Source organism: Eurosta solidaginis, chromosome 3 (assembly GCF_040869045.1).
Source record: "Eurosta solidaginis isolate ZX-2024a chromosome 3, ASM4086904v1, whole genome shotgun sequence".
In the NCBI taxonomy this organism is placed as follows: Eukaryota; Metazoa; Arthropoda; class Insecta; order Diptera; family Tephritidae; genus Eurosta; species Eurosta solidaginis.
Genome location: NC_090321.1, coordinates 130,663,611 through 130,677,815, shown reverse-complemented (window position 1 = coordinate 130,677,815; position 14,205 = coordinate 130,663,611). Strand labels below are relative to the sequence as shown.

The 14,205-nt window shown below is 38.2% G+C and overlaps 1 protein-coding gene and 1 pseudogene across 9 annotated transcripts in view; both read left to right on the top strand.

Moving 5' to 3' along the window:
- LOC137244275 (synaptic vesicle 2-related protein) overlaps positions 1-14,205 on the top strand; it is a 2,198,928-nt gene that overhangs the window by 13,847 nt on the left and 2,170,876 nt on the right. The window lies entirely within an intron of this gene.
- On the top strand, positions 1,506-2,831 carry LOC137245995 (WASH complex subunit 1-like; annotated as a pseudogene).

Below are 14,205 nucleotides of genomic sequence, written 5' to 3'. Positions count from 1 at the left end.
GAACAACTAAAAGCGTAGCAGAAGAATAAGATAGTGGACGTTCAGTGTAGTGCCACGGCAAGCACGACTACTGTCGCATAAAATAAAATATGGTTTTAATAATTCATGCTGTTAATGATGCATTAAACAAACGATTGTATGAATTCGCATTTATCTATGTATGCAGACATATTGACTTTAACAGCATTTATTTATGAAGAAACCCGCTATATAAAATGCATATCGAAATAGAAATTCAAATTCTTACTCACTCTCTTTTTATTATAGTCTTCGAAGTTCAAATATCTTCCAGCACACATTCTTCGGTAGTTGGTTATTTGTATTAGTACTACCCTTAGTGTTCGCAAAGGTTGTTTCTTTTCGTCCCGCACTTCTTCTGTTTGAGCAAATAACAATTTGCTCCGTGTAAAATTATCTTCACGTTAGCGCAAGGAGAATTATAGTCCTAAAACTGATTACAGTTAACTCAAATGATTTATATTTTAAATGAAGCTCTGTCTTACCCGATGTGTTACCAGTAAAATCATAGGCTCTATTGCTCCTTTTTTTTCTCTCGTAATGATCATCCGAGTTCTATTTCGTCCAAATTCATCCATCCGCGCACAGGAATATCCCGCAGCATCAAAGACGGGACCATCATGACCTATATCAGCTGGCTTAGACGTCCTCGTACTTTCCAATTTCGTCAGGGGTTAGGCGTAAAGTCACCACCCTTATACAGGTGTACAGCTTGCGGTGTTAAGTGATAATTCTCCAACATAGCAAGCCACGTTCGGACCTTATGTAGCACAGTTGACAACAACCGATTCCTCAATGCTAGACTGATAATGATTGTGATTCTAGCAAAGCCATTAATAAAAATTATCAACCTACCAAAGTACTTTTGGCTCGACTAAGTCACACCGTTCGAGAAGGTCGCCACCATTTGCGATGTAAGAAAGAGATCGGGTATATGGCCCAAGATCAATTTCACACACTTTATGCATAATCTCACCGGCATTATTTAGGAAACTTGGTAAAGAATCTTTCGGTTTCGATTGTTTATCATTTCTGACTCAGTAAGAAATATCCATATGTTACGTAAGCAAATATTTTTAATACTAGCATCACTTGTATCGGATACTAGTAAATCGCAATAGTATCGTTTCAATTTGGTATCCGTTCAATAATAATCGTTCATTACACAAAATGAGCCTAAGGCTATTAACGCTGCTTTGCGTCTATCATGATTTTGACATTGTGCAAAAAACATTAAGCAGTCGAAAACATCAATGCAAATGGTTGGCGATAGACCATTTGCTTCACCAGCAACCTCTTTCAAGTTAAAATCAAAATAACTACAATAACCAAGTACTAATGTGCCCGCAACGCCTGCATCTATGCCTATCGCCGGACAACAGCTGTTTGTTTTTAGCAAAGCATGTCATCTCTTCAGCTGAATTAATTTATTTGATAAATTTTAATCACGAAGAAAGTTGAATGTTTATAAAAAGTAATGAATTGCAATGTATACAGTGCCTGTGATACCACCCGATCTTCGGCAGAAAGAAACAACAATCCAAGCGGCCATAGCGCTCGCTTGTCTACCACAAACAATAAATTCTGTATTTGACCGCATTGACAATCGCACCGAGCGCAATAAGGCTAAAGTGAAAGAGTTGAGCACACGCGTTGAAAAGGCGCTGTCGAAGGTCCGAAGTTTAGTTTGCGCTAAAAAAGCAATAAAAATTTACGCTCCAGCACGTTTTCCATTGTCACAAATTTTCGAGATCTACCGCACACGTTTATAGACTCCATAACAATGGTTGAACAACCTACACAGCAACAGCACAATCAGAAATCAATCTATGAAGTGCATAGCAATGTAGACGCACCTGCAAAGCTAGCACAACAGGAAGAGTCTGTATTCTTCCATGTACGTTACAAGGATTCAGATAATCCCATGCATGGCGCTACTGTGACTGCTGATAAATCACAAGTAAACAAAAGCTTCAGCATGGGCACTGTATCTATTAAACTCCATTCAGTATCATCATTGCTACATTGTAATAGCGGCGAGTTGGTTTACGGTAACGAGCACACCGAAAAGGATATGTGGAAAACAGCAAAATTCTTTAAATCACCACCCCAACGCCGTGAAAACAGCGCAATCGGGTAATCAAAAGCAATGACTAGAACCAGCTCCATACTCATTAGCGCATCGCAATCAGAAAGTTGACTCATTTGGGGGCTTACGATATACACCTCGTTTACATGAAGCACCTGAAATTGATTTACGACTTGACTTGCACGGCATGGCGGATGATATATATCTCGAAAGCAACGACCAACAATAAATAGCTCCATCATTATACATAGAAAATTTGCCCGATTTGCCTGAGCTCGAAGAGGCAGACGTTGAGATATCAAAAAAAAATTTTTTTGCCGGAGATCCGGTAATTGTTCATGTGCCTCCACCCCCACTACCGCCATTATCGTCGATAGCGCCAACAACTGTTACAAAAATCGGTAATAGCATACAAGTGGCAGGAGCGGCGTCACAAGCGGCACCACCAACACCACCTCCACTTATGCCGTCATTAACACAGGCAAAATCAGCAAATGAACAAATTTTAAAGGTAAAATCTACAAGTATTGCCGTATCAAATTCCAATACTGATATTTCACGCAACGAGCTAATGGAGGCCATACGGAAGGCAGGTGGTGCACGCGGTGGCCGCTTGTATGCAACAGCTGTGGCTCCTGTTGATGTAGTTGACAATCGGTTAGGCAATAAAAATCCGATACGATATCTGAGCTCCATCTCCGGAATATCAACACCATCCACCTGAAACATAAAAAGAAAATTAATTAATAATAATGAATAAAAGAATATTCAATTACGAATTACTAACTTTAAATTTTTCTTACCATTCATGATCACCAAACTAGAAGACCAACCGTACTCCAGCCACGCGCCATAGTCAAAGAATGTGACAACGGGAAAAATCCTTCGATTTTAGTCCCGTTTGTTTCAATTCATGAGAATTTACATTCTATATACGGGTGTGTTTGGATATTTGTTTTTTTCTTTTCTTCCCTTTTTGCTATGTGGCTGGCATACTTGAACCAGTGCGCGGACTTTTTATAAACGGAATGTTGGAAAGCGACAGATGAAAAGAGTAGTGGTAGTGGGAGATTTTTTTTACCAAGAAAACAATAGCTACAGTTTATATTAGTACCAAACAATCACTTATTGTAAAACAAATAACGCGCATTTCAAGGAAATGACACTTGTAAACAAGACAAAACTACATGTACATTTGTATATACATAGCTTATGACTATACGATACTCACTTTTTCCTGAATTTTGAGTGTGGAATACTGACAAAAATGTACCAAAACATCTAACCACAACAACAATATTCCAAAGTACCAAAAATACGGCTACAAAATAACCGATTTCAGTTACTACATTTATCTCATCAAAAAATTTATTTCTTGTTTAAATTTGTTCACAAATTTTTCAAAATTGACTGATTTGGTCAGTATCACCTCCTAATGTTGGTTGGGCAGGCTCGGCATTAAATACTTAAAAATGATCGCAGTATTCGTTTTCAAAGCGAAAATACTGAAATATTGGTAGATTTTGGGCCTCGGTAGTATTAGTAGTAGAAAATGAAAATGGATCAGAAAAGTTAGTAAATGTACCAATGCGGTAAGGTCCGTGCACTGACTGCCCATATACTTATACCGACTTATGTATATATATTTGCCTGTTTTTCTTTAGTGCTGCGTCAACTGACGCACGCTGGTACCGAAAACCCGCAAGAGAAACAAAATCGGGATCGTTACTGACGCTTCGGGCAGTCTCAACAAAATACTTACGCACAAAAATAAAGACGAAACCCCATTTAAAAATAATTATGCTCTCATTCACAAACAAAAAAAAAACCAAAAAAAAAAATTTTTTTTTGATTTTTTGATTTTTTTTTTGCCGTCGGTTTGTTTCCCTGGCTGGAGGGCAGGACTTGCTGTTTTCAACAACAAACATCACAAACTGTCATAATTACGGCTTCGGTACAAAAACAACCCGAGTCCCGAAATTAAAGAGTCCCGAAATGAAAAAGTCCCGAAATTAGATAAAATCAACTTTTCTACGGCACTAGTGCAACGACAAAATACATAAGGTATATATGTATATATTTGCACGCCACAAACTCAACATACCAGCTATCAGCTGAGCAATAAATACACGACAGGGTTGCATGTTACATTTAGCATAATGGTACGTGCAGATAGAACGCGTCGCGGTGAACGCATCGCCTATCTGCAAATGTATGGCAGGTGAACGTAAATAACGCATCTCTGCTTTTGCAATAAAACACCTCCGCTTCACCCAACCAACCTCACCGTCACTCGCCCTGGCACCTCAAAAGATGCCACACCTCATCCATAAAATGCCACAGTCGACCTGAGAGCGACACGACGCGTTATACGCTGGAACGGAGACCTCGGCCTCTTCGTCCAGCCCAGAAAAACCTCAAAACCCTCGAGTCTGGAACGGAGACCTCTGCCTCTTCGTCCAACTAACATAAAAAACCGCAAATCTGGAATGGAGACCTCGGCCTCTCCATCCGGAACGACAAAAACCAAAGAATAACAAAAAATGGTGCCACTCTGGAACGGAGACCTCGGCCTCTTCGTCCAGCCTTACTGGCCATCGACTATACACATACTACATTCTGAATTTCTATATTTATGTATAATTCAATGGCAAGAAATATGCACTTATCACTGTTCATAACCGCTAATTTTTTCATCTTAGCTCGGGTGGCATGCGAAGCAAGTCGGAAAGGATTCCTGGCTATTTTGCGTCGTCAGACGAGCTCCTCATTTAGATTAAGTTTAGTGTGTAAGTCTTATATTCATTTTTCTCGTTCCAGCGGAGGTCATTGGCGGAAAATGATGTTGCGTATCGCAAGGGGGGCCGGCATGTTTAGGCAGGATGCCTAAATTTTCCGCATCTGATTGCGACCCCCCAATGCAACTCTGCAAATCGATAATCGATACTCGAATTAATTTATAACCACCCACACCATCACCCTCATGCATGTGCATGCATGTACATGCACGTGTATGTGTGCCTTTTGTCAGCACTCATGCATATGCATGTCGGGGTTGATGTGTGGGTGCCTTTCCCCTCCAAAGCGGAGGATTTTGCGGGTCAACGGTTGTAGCTTGCTATACAACCGGCCTCTTGGATTCTAACCGCCAACCAGCACGCATCTGCCGCCAACGATCTCTGCCGTTTTATACTCAGGTAATATTGTACCCTAGCTATTTACCTTTACTGAATAAAGATCATCCTTTATAACGAGAAATTCTCGTCTATTTGTTTATTTCATTATTCTACACGCCATATTCCCACTGAGATCGACCCCGGTGCGCCGACCTACGACTCAGGAGCATACGCACCCCGGCCGAACAGACCCAAAATATAACTTTAGAAAAAAACTTTGTAAAATGGGTGTGACACCTACCATATTAAGTAGAAGAAAATGAAAAAGTTCTGCAGGGCGAAATCAAAAGCCCTTGGAATCAATGCAGGAATACTGATCGTGGTATTACATATATAAATAAATTAGCGGTACCCGACAGGTGATGTTCTACCCTGGTTCACATTTTGGTGGATATCTCGAAAACGCCTTCACATATACAACTACCACCACTCCCTTTTAAAACTCTCATTAATACCTTTAATTTGATACCCATATCGTACAAACACATTATAGAGTCACCCCTGGTCTACCTTTATGGCGATATCTGGAAAAGGTGCTTACCTATAGAATTAAGGCCCACTCCCTTTTAAAATACTCATTATCACCTTTCGTTTGATACCCATGTTGTACAAACGCATTCTTAAGTCAACTCTGGTCCATCTTTATAACGATATCTCGAAAAGGCGTCCACCCATAGAACTAAGGCCCACTCCCTTTTAAAATATTCATTAACATCTTTCATTTGCTACCCATATCGTACAAACAAATTCTAGAGTCACCCCTGGTTCACCTTTATGGCGATATCTCGAAAAGGCATCCACCCATAGAACTAAGGGCCACTCGCTTTTAAAATACTCATTAACACCTTTCGTTTGATACCAATATTGTACAAACGTATTCACCCCTGGTCCATCTTTATGGCGATATCACGAAAAGGCGTGCACTTATAGAACTAAGGCCCACTCCCTTCTAAAATACTCATTAACACCTTTCATTTGATACCCATATCGTACAAACAAATTCTAGAGTCACCCCTGGTCCACCTTTATGGCGATATCTCGAAAAGGCGTCCACATATAGAACTAAGGCCCACGCGCTTTTAAAATACTCATTAACACCTTTCATTTGATACCCATATCGTACAAACAAAATCTAGATTCACCCCTGGTTCACCTTTATGGCGATATCTCGAAAAGGCGTCCACCTATAAAAATAATGCCCCTCCCTTTTAAAATACTCATTAACACCTTTCATTTGATACCCATATCTTACAAACAAATTCTAGAGTCACCCCTGGTCCACCTTTATGGCGATATCTCGAAAAGGCGTCCACCTATAGAACAAAGCCCACGCCTTTTAAAATTCTCATTCACGTTTTTCTTTTGATACCCATATCGCACAAACAAATTCTAGAGTCAGCCCTGGTCCACCTTTATGGCGATATCCCTAAATGGCGTCCACCTATAGAACTATGGCCTACTCCCTCTTACAATACTGATTAATATCTTCCATTTGATACACATGCCATACAAACACATTCCAGGGTTGCCCTAGGTACATTTTCCTACATGGTGATTTTCCCTTATTTTGTCTCCATAGCTCTCAGCTGAGTATGTAATGTTCGGTTACACCCGAACTTAGCCTTCCCTACTTGTTTATTTTATATTTTCTTAAAAATCGTTTAGATATGTTCAAATTTCACCAAATGCTTACCTGTATAGCATGTATTGTTGTCTGAAAAATAATATATGTGGTATATATAGTATATATCTCATACAACCGATTGTTGAGATAAGAGACTTTTCGTAATTTCTACCCCATTTTAACAGCTATAAGCTTCAAATTTCAGCAATCGCTTACGTACATAGTATGTATTGTTGTGTAAAAAATCATAGAGATCGGTGGTATATGTTGAAAAGCAACCTTGAGTTCAATTCATATATTCGAGAAATTATTTTTCATACAATCATGCGTAGATGCAACCGTGCATTTGAATGTGCCGTGTACATATGTATTTTCCTTTTTTCACTTGAATTCACTTCAGTTTTAACCATCAACTAAGACGCATCAATAAATGTACACGAAAAACTAAGTCGTAGTTTCTTTATTTATTCGGAAATAAAGGCAAGTAAAAATATAACTTTCAACAGATTATGGGCCCAGGTGCAAATTCCTGGAGTCAAGTGTAAAAGTGTTTGATTTATTTAAAAAGTGTTAATAATGAGTGCACTGTACAATTTCGACAAATTGTGTGAGACGAATTACGACTAATGGAGCATACAAGTAAAGGGTGTGCTGGTCCACCAAGGATTATGGGCAATCACGTGTGGTGATCTGACACGTCCTGAGGGGCGGAAAATGAAAAGACAGTCTTTGTATGGAAAGAAAAGATGAAAATGCTACAGCGAGACTCATGTTGAGCATATCGGCGATACAAATTGCGCATGTTAAAAATTGTAAAACGGCAAATGAAGCGTCGAAGGTGCTGCGCGAAATTCATAAACCAAAGAGCCAGTGCGCAAAGAGACATTATTTAAACGTATTCTTGGAATGCGTATAAACGATGGCGAGTGCGTTCAACAGTATGTATGCAAATTTACCGCATTGGCTGAAAAGCTGGAAGAAATCGGGTTAAGTCTCCAAAAAGAATTCTTCGTGATCATGCTACTCGCAAGCTTGCCAAAATCATTTGAACATTTAGTTGTCGCATTAGAGTCTCGTGATGAGCATCCCAAGCTGAGTGCCATAAAAATTAAGCCTAGAGAAGAAGGTGTGCGACGTAAGTCATATAATTCAAAAAATTCCGAAAATAGTGTACAAGCATTCATGATGCAAGAAAATTCTGACAAAAAAAAGAATTACAACGCATATTCAAAATCAAATGACGCCAAGCGAATAACGGCAACAACAACAGCAATGACAATCAAGAGCAACAAAAGAAATAATTTCAAATACTACAGTTGTGGCAAAACTGGACATTTCGCTGCTCAGTTCAAGCAGAGAGAGTCAGAGAGGAGTCAGCAAGAACTTATTACATACAGCCGCTTGGTGCGTTGACAGCGGCGCTTCTTTGCATTTGTGCTGCAATCGAAACATATTTGGCGAGTTCGAAGAACATGAAGAAACGATCATGTTAGCTGGCGATAATAATTTGTTAGCGACAGGCAAAGGAGTCGTGCATTTGAAAACGAAACAATTCGATGTCACATTGGCGGATGTTTTATATGTACCTGGTTTGCAGTGTAGTTTTATGTCAGATGCGAAGGCCGTTAACGGAGGTTATACAGTAAAATTAAACAACAATACAGCAGACATAATCAACGAGCACGAAGCAACAATATTACGTGCAAACAAGATAAGTAATCTATATTTGAAATAAATACAAACAATGTATTTTTTTCAAGGAAGTCAGTTGATGAGGGGATGAAATGGTATGAACGCTTTGGCCATTTAAATTTTCCAAGCATGCGCGAGTTGATCAGTAACGAAATGGTAAATGGATTGAAAATCAACATACCGGCTACTATTGATTGTACAATTTGTATGACAAGCAAATGTAACCAGCGAGTGCATACATGTGCAAAAAGCTGTGCTAGCGAAATATTGGGGTTGGTACATACCGACGTTTGTGGTCCCGCCAACGTTGCATCGGTTGGCGGCACAAAATATTTCCTCACGTTCATTGACGACAAGACGCGTTATGTTTTTGTTTATTTCCTACGACATAAACATGAATCATTGGACAAATTTAAAGAGTTTAAGACAATGGAAGAGCGTCAGACAGGCAAACAGCTAAAAATTTTGAGAAGGGATAACGGCAGAGAATTTGTAAATAAAGCATTTGACCAATACTTGAAGGACAATAGAATTATAAGACAATTATCAGCGCCATACACACCACAACAAAACGGAGTGGCAGAGCGTTTTAATAGAACGTTGTTGGATATGGCAAGATACATGCTGATAACTGCTGGTGCTGAAGAAGTATTGTGGGCAGAAGCAGTTCATACGGCGGCGTACCTGCGAAATAGGTCAACAACAAGAGTGTTAGTTAAGATGACACCGTATGAAGCATGGCATGGGCATGAACCTAAGGGAGGACATTTGCGCATATTTGGTTTGCTAGCAATTGCTTTAAATGAGAGAGAGCATAGAAAATTCAAACCAACAGGAAAACAATATGTGATGGTTGGTTATTCAGACACATCAAAAGCGTATAGACTATTTGATAAGCAAACAAGGCAGCTCATTGTAAATAGAGATATATACTTTTTAGAATCGATATCAGCTAAGCAAAAAGACAAAAATTAAATGCTAAGGAAAGTGTTGTATTGCCAGTTAAAATAGGTTTAACTATTGAAAATGAAGCCGAGCAAATAAATAACAATTTAGATGAGATATCTGAAAATGAAGAGCCATTACAAAATAACGAAGCTACATTGCGCAATAGTGAAGATGAATTTGAATCGGCTGAAGACGACCAATCAGAAGAAAGTGCACCAAAGACTGGTCCAGGTAGACCGCGAATAGTTCATAGTGGTAGGCCAGGTAGACCTGTGAAAAGTATAACTATTTGAATTTATTGAATGGTAACGATGTGCATATACCTGTGTCAGTAAAGCAAGCACTTTCGGGTGAATATGCAGATGAGTGGCATAAGGCTATGCAAATTGAATATAAATCTCTTTTGAAAAATGAAGCATGGCAACTTGCGGAGCTACCTGAGACACAAAAAATTGTACCTTGTAAATGGGTTTTTACTCTTAAACAGATAAGGATGGCTACATTGAAAGATTCAAGGCTAGATTTGTAGCAAAAGGTTGTTCACAAGTATATGGTGTGACTTATAGCGAAACTTTTTCACCCGTAGTGAGATATGTATATCACTATAAGAATGCTATTTGCACTAGCGGCAGAGTATGGATTGTATCTTCATCATATGGATGTATCCACCGCGTATTTGAATAGTGATCTGGACGATGACATATATATGGGTCAACCAGAGATGTTTTCCTAATCATTGTTTGAAACTTAAGAAATCCTTTTATGGACTTAAGCAGTTAGGAAGGCAATGGAATTTTAAACTTGTTAAAATTTTGAAGAAAATTGGTTTCAATTCGTGCAAAAGCGAATCATGTGTATATATAAATTACAACAACGGACAAATAAATATAATCGGAATATACGTTGATGATTTTTTAATAGCTAGTTCTGTTTATAAGCAATTAACTGGCATTAAAGCAAAAATTTCATCGGAAAAGAAGTAGTCGACAAAGGGCAAGTATAACATGTTTTGAGCAGAGAAGTAAGCCGCGAAGGCGAAACAGGTGCAGTGTCTATAAGTCAGAAATCACATATAAGACAATTGTTGAACGAATTTGGCATGAATGAATGTCGACTAATTGCTACACCTTTAGATGTAGGGCACCAAGTTAATTGTAGCATCGCAGAATGCAAGAATGGTGATCAAGTGAAGTATCAGTCACTGATAGGATACTTGATGTACATAGCTGTGTGCACACGTCCTGATGTTTTGCATTCAGTAAGCAAGTCAGCGCAGAGAAACAAAGACCCACACACAGAGCATTTAGCAGCAGCTAAACGCATACTACGATATTTAAACGCAACACAAAATAAGACGATCTCATATCATCGAACAGGTAAAGAGATGGAATTCTTCGTTAATGCAGATTGGGGTGGCTATAGTAGCGATCGGAAATCATACACAGGCTACGTATTTATTCTTGCTGGTGGTGTATTTTCGTATGAGTCAAAAAATCAAACAACAGTATCACTTAGTAGCACCGAAGCCGAATATATCGCACTCACATCAGTAGTGAAAGAGGCAGTAATTTAAGACAACTTTTGGGAGAAATGAGGGGGCGTGTTGAAAAGCAACCTTGAGTTCAATTCACATATTCAAGAAATTCTTTTTCACACAATCATGCGTAGACGCAACCGTGCATTTGAATCTTCCTTATACATATGTATTTTCCTTTTTTCACTTGAATTCACTTCAGTTTTAACCATCAACTAAGACGCATCAATAAATGTACACGAAAAACTAAGTCCTAGTGTCTGTATTTATTCGGAAATAAAGGCAAGTAAAAATACAATTTTCAACAGTATATATAGTATATATAAATACTATATATAAATTTTAAAAGCTAGAATCTTCAAATTTCACCAAATGCTTACGCGTATAGCATATATTGTTGTCTGAAAAAAAAAACATAGAGATCGGTGGTATATATAGTATATATCACATACAACCGATTGTTCAGATAAGAAACTTTGCGCAATTTATGCCCCATTTTAACAGCTAGAAGCTTAAAATTTCACCAATTGCTTACGTATATAGCATATATTGTGGTCTGAGAAAATCATAGAGATCGGTGGTATATATATTATATACCCCATATAAACTGTCATTTTTGCCCCTTTTTTACGGCTAGAAGCTTCAAATTTCAATAAGTTTAATCAAATACTTACGTTTACGTCATATATTGTTGAGACACGTGGTTCGTAGACATAGTTTTTTACATGCAGACCACAAAACATGAAGTTTAGCATCCTCACACAAAGTACCTACCTATTTTTATACCTTTAATGAAAATGAAATGGTATATTAATTTGGTCACGAGTCCCAAAATTGTATGTCCTTAAAGGAAAATAGATAGACCCACCATAAAGTATATCGAAATAATCATGATGAAAGCTGAGTCGATTTAGCCATGTCCGTCTGTCCGTCTGTCAGTTTGTATGCAAACTAGTCCCCCAATTTTTGAGATATCTTGATAAAATTTGGTGAGCGGGTGTATTTGGGTGTCCGATTAGACATTTGTCGGAACCGGCCGGATTGGACCACTATAGCATATATTCTCCATACAACCGATTTTTCAGTTAAAGAGAATTTTTGTCATATCTTCCTCAATTTATCAGATTGAAGCTTCAAACTTCACCATATACTTTCGTATATTGCACACATTGTTGTCTGAAAAAAAGTGATGAGATCGGCCGTATATATCCCCACAACCGATTGTTCAGATAAGAAACTTTACGTAATTACTGCCCTATATACAGAATATATTGTTGTCTGAAAAAAATTATAAAGATCGGAGGTATATATAGTATATATATATATTCGCAATTTCAGCCCCATTTTAACAACTAGAAGCTTCAAATTTCACCAAATGCTTACGTATATAGCATATATTGTTGTCTGAAAAAATCATACAGATCGGTGGTATATATAGTATTATAGCGTACCCTCGCCCGCTTCGCTAGGTGAGAAATTCAATGATTTGCTGAAAGAGAATAAGATTAATACGAAACAAAGAAAAATTTTTGATACAATTTCATTCGAACTTTATTGTAACACTTTTTGGTAGACAATGTTTTTGGTTTTTCCATCTTTCGCGTAAATGAATAATGACGATGGTTTGCCTATTCGTGAGCAAGCTACACACAATTGTCCATGAGAAAAAATTGGTTATTCTAAATTAATACCGCACATTTGCAGAGACTGTCCTTGCGCCTTATTAATTGTAATAGCGAAGCAAGGCGAATAGGGAACTGCAAACATTTGAAATAGAATGGTAAATCCGTCCGGATCAGTGGAATTCTGGGCATCAAAGCGTCTTCTCCTTTGTACTTCCCTATCAAAATTGGTGCTTCGATAACGTTACCCATTAGCTTCTTCGCACCGAGTCTGGTACCGTTGCAAAGTCGTGGCACATTAATGTTGCGCAGCATAATAATCGGTGCTCCAATTTATAATCGTAAGTTATGAGGTGCTTGGCCTGGCAAATCGAGTGAGTTTAAGAATTCAGTTGGATAATTTACGACATCATCTTGATCATTAATAGTGTCCATTGACTTATATGCAACTGTGTCACAATGTATTTGATCCAGAATAGCTGCATTTATATCATTTACGTCCTTATTTTTCCCAGCTAAAATTGCTCTTTCGCTGAGCCAATCATAGTTTTTGTAATGTTGAATTATGTTTGGAAATAGACTCTGTATCAATGCTTCTTTAGACTGTGCAAAAGTACAGAGATTGTTAGGCAATCATTAATGTTGGATCGACAGACATTTGGCCATTTCCGATTTTCAGTAATTGCTGTGAAAATTCAGCTGCTGACGGATCGTTTTGTAGTTGAACACGTACGTTTGTAGTAAGTGTAAACGTGTTTACATGTCTCCATAAATACGATAATTTTAAACATGCATTGATTTCATCTGCAGCCGTGGATTTTGGGATCACAGGTAATGTTTGCCTGAAATCTACAGTCAATAAAATCATGGTACCTCCAAAGACTCTTTGGCTTCCTCGTAGAACTTTCAAAGTTCTATCAAGTGCTTCCAATGATTTCTTGGGGGCTATAGTAAACTCGTCCCATACGATAAGCTTACATACTTTAAGAACTTTTGCCATTCCAGATGTTTTCGAAATGTTACATGTTGGTGTTTCATTTACCTGCATATTCAAAGGTAACTTTAATGCAGAATGTGCTGTGCGACCGCCTTCAAGTAATGTAGCAGCAATTCCGGAAGAAGCGTTTGCCAATGCAAAGTTATTATCTCATCGAATTGATGCTAATATCAATGAAATCAAAAAGGTCTTGCTTTTTCCCCCAGGAGCATCCAAGAAAACAATCCACCAGTTCCATGGCTAATTATTCATGATTGTATCATAAACATGTTGCTTTTGGTTATTCAATTTCGTTAAATTTGATGTTGCAAATGTGTTTAGTTCATTACAATCATTATGGTATTCACGCTCCAGTTCTCGATTGAACATATTATGCATTGGACGATTTGCTGCTGGCATGCCCAATTGTACTAACGATTTGTTTGACATCGACAAACAAATGTCGTCAGTCCTTATCAATGCTTTATTGTAAATTTCCAATGTGAATTCCAAAGGGCGGAAAATG